Here is a 3,603-nt window from a genome sequence, read left to right as displayed (position 1 = left end):
GCTTTGCCATTGCTGTGAGTGTGTGTAGGGCTGTCTTTACTTGACTTATGGCTGTAGCAGTTTTGTGGAGGAAGGCGTATCTCATGTTAAAGTCAGTAAAGCTACCTTCTCTCTTTCCAACAAGCTCAAATCAGTGGTCCCATTGTCCTCCCTCAGAAAGTGATCTTAATCTGACCTGAATAGAGTTTTGTTTCAGTGTGAACTTTCATCCAGTCATATGTGAGGCAGTCAGCAGTAAGCTGCTTTCCGTGTGAGGCAGTGTTTTCATTACAACATTTGTAGCTTCTACTGTTCAGTGAGTTGGATTTTATTAGAGTAATTTATTGGTGCAATCCGTTACTGTGGCCCTTATAATACTTTTATTGCTCTTACTCTTTGATGCTAGACTTTCTTCATTTTTTTCTGAGACTCAAAGTTTCTTTTTGATTTTAGATTACTTTCTCTTAGAATAAAACACGTTTATTAAAATGGTCATAGTTTTGTTTCCTGTTAAAAAACAAACAATTATTCCATAATGACAGTTTTGACTTTTTGTGCTCAGCTCTGGAAGTTTTAGTGCAATACAAAATGATCCTGTCTGTTGGACTAGAATGATACAATCAGATGGTTTTGTTATTATTGTGCACTGCTAAATCTTGTTTTGGGGTCTTAGTTTGTCTTTTTTGTAATTCTCAAAGCTGCTCTTCCATTTTTCATCTATCCTTCTCGCAGTGACCATGTTCAAATTTTTACATACACAGATGCAAATAACAAAAACAGTTGCTACTGTAGAAAGCTGAGTTAGCTTTACTGGTCCAGGCTTTTCCATTGGTCCCGAACATACACTAGAAATTGATTGTTGTGTTCATTTTGTGTTTGAATCTCATAAAGTGGATGATCATATCTGGTCATGCTCTCCCCTGCCACAACCTTACAGTCCCCAATCCCCCTCAGTTTTCCTACTCTACACAGAATGTAGTCTACCTGTGTTCTCCTTCCTCCACTCTTATAGGTCACTCTAAGTTCCTCCCTCTTTTGGGAATAAGTGTTGACTACAGCTATTTCCATTCTCTCGGCAAAATCCACCATCATCTGTACTTTCTGGGTTCTTTCCTTGACACCAAACCTATCCATCACTTCCTCATCCCCTTTGTTTTCTTCACCAACATGTTCATTCAGATCTGCTCCAATTACCACGCTATCCTTCCTGGGGATACTCTATCATTTCACTCTTTTCACCTCTACTACATTATTTGCCAACTTCTCCTTCAGATCCACCCCTACTCCATTTCTCTTTCTATCCACACCATGGTAAAACTGTTTGAACCCTGCTCCAATGCTGCAAGCTTTGCTGCCCTTCCGCTTGGTCTCTTGAACTCATAAAACATCTACCTTCCTTCTCTGCATCATGCCAGCCAGCTATCTACCTTTGCCTTTTTCATTGGCTCCACATTTAGAGTTGCCAACCTCAGTCCTACATTCTTGACTTTCCTCTTCTCCCTCTATCTCCTGACACGTTTCCCTCCTCATGGTCTTTGACTAACAGTAGCACAATTTCCATTTGTCAACAGCACCAGTGGCGTTTGTTGTTAACCCAGGCCTCGACCAATCTGGTATGTTGTTGCTTAGATGAACTCACATATTAATTCTGATAAAAGTGTTTTATGTCAGATGCCCTTCCAGACACAACTTTCACCATTTATTCGACTTTGGGACTAGCTCAAGAGATACACTAGCTTATGCTCCCTTGTGGCTGGTTTAAGTGCTTTGCCTAAATAATCGTTTTCATGTTTTATATGACTGATTATTACAATTTGACTTTATATAACATTTAAATTGTGGTTAGTGGTTTAGATTTTTTATGAATTGTCAATTTAGAGTAAACAAAGAACATACAATGCCAGGATGTGAAGAAAACTGCAGTCTTTACACTAAAAAGGTCTCAGCCAACTTGTGGGCTCAAACCAGAAGCCATTCTGCTGTAAGGTGAGTCCCACCCAACACAATGTGATTTCACGGCAATGCTATAAAAAGCATGCCACATTGGCCACTTTTTAAAGATCATTTTATATACATGTTAAGCCACTAATATATCATGTTGATGTTAAGTAAAACAAACTCCCTTGAACTTGCAAAACAGTGGAGCATTTGAGCATTAGCAGATGTCTTCATCATCTGGCATCGTGCAAAACTGAAACAAAGTAGGGAGAGATTCTGCATTGCATCTAGAAAGCCCATCAACATTTCAGTTAAAGCCTCTAATAACATGAGATCTGATATGCTCCAAAAAAAGGCTGATCTCCACCCTTGGTTCCTTCTGACAGGAGTCAAACTCTTTGATACATCAGTCATGACCTCAAGGCTCTTACATGCACAGATCACTGCAGCCAGAGAATAGCACCAATATTGTTTTTGAACTACAGTAATTCGTTTAAAGCACAGTTATAGGAAAATTAATTTGTCACATGCCTATGTCTTGAAAATGCAAGAGAGGGAGTAAGAGCAAGGACACAAGGTGCTAAGATACTGTTTTCTTTCATCCATGGATACAGTCCCAATTTTGGTCAAGTTGCCTTTGTGGCTCCAAAGATTTGGGTCTGCGGTGGGTCCACAACTTGAATTCAGTTTTCAACCCAAATTAATGGGAGACTTGTGATGAGATTTTATACGTTAACTGTTAACATGGTTTTAAACATCAAGCAGACAGCAAGCTGAATGAATAGTAATCATACAATTACAACAGGTTTGTTTTCATCGCAAACTTTTATCTGTCTGTCTGTCTGTCTGTCTGTCTGTCTATACCTATCCATCTATAAAGCTGCTGTATTTTATACAGCAGTAAGTGTATTATAAAGATAAAAACAATAAGCAATGCCCATCTTGTGTAAGTAAGTTCATAAGTATCAGAAAATATTACAGAAATGTGCCATAATAGTCTTTAATACAGATGTAAGTATAACAACACTGCCCGTATCTTGTGTTCCTTGTGAGGTATTTTAAAGCTTATAAGCTGGAATTCAGTTAATGCACAACATAGGCGTTGCAACCATTATATGTGAAGGGGACATGTCCCCCCCACATTAAAAAAAAGTTCACCCCCCCCCCACACACACACACACACACTTTTACTATAAAACATTAGTTCTGTCGGCGCTGTTTCTCTTTCTTCGTGAACAAATCCATTCCACTTGATCAATAGGATAATACTCAAACCACTAAAAATCCAATCCATGTTTTCCTGGTTACCTTCAACTCTCTTTCTGTGCTTCTCCTCCTGCCTCGGCAGAAAACGCACAGGTGGAGGAGATGGAGACACCTCTGTGTTGATCGCTCACCAGCTTAGCGAGCTTAGTGTGGACAGTTGTTGACCGGGTGGGGTTTGATCATAAACATATATACATGGTTAGGAGGATGCTTGAGAGAAGTAGAGTGTTATGTCTGTAGCATCTTAGCTTAGCGGTAACTGTGACGCTGTAAGACGCTGCAGATGTAAGAGACGCTGTGTGTTGAGGTGTATTAAAGTTGAAATGTCTTAAAAAAACACACCTTAATGTCCTCAAGCTACGTGAGAAACATAATTTAGATGAGTGCTGAACACAAGTAGAAAAGTCCAGTGGTGATGTT

This window comes from Nematolebias whitei, chromosome 18 (assembly GCF_014905685.2).
Source record: "Nematolebias whitei isolate Nwh7 chromosome 18, NemWhi1, whole genome shotgun sequence".
In the NCBI taxonomy this organism is placed as follows: Eukaryota; Metazoa; Chordata; class Actinopteri; order Cyprinodontiformes; family Rivulidae; genus Nematolebias; species Nematolebias whitei.
This window is presented reverse-complemented; position numbering follows the sequence as displayed.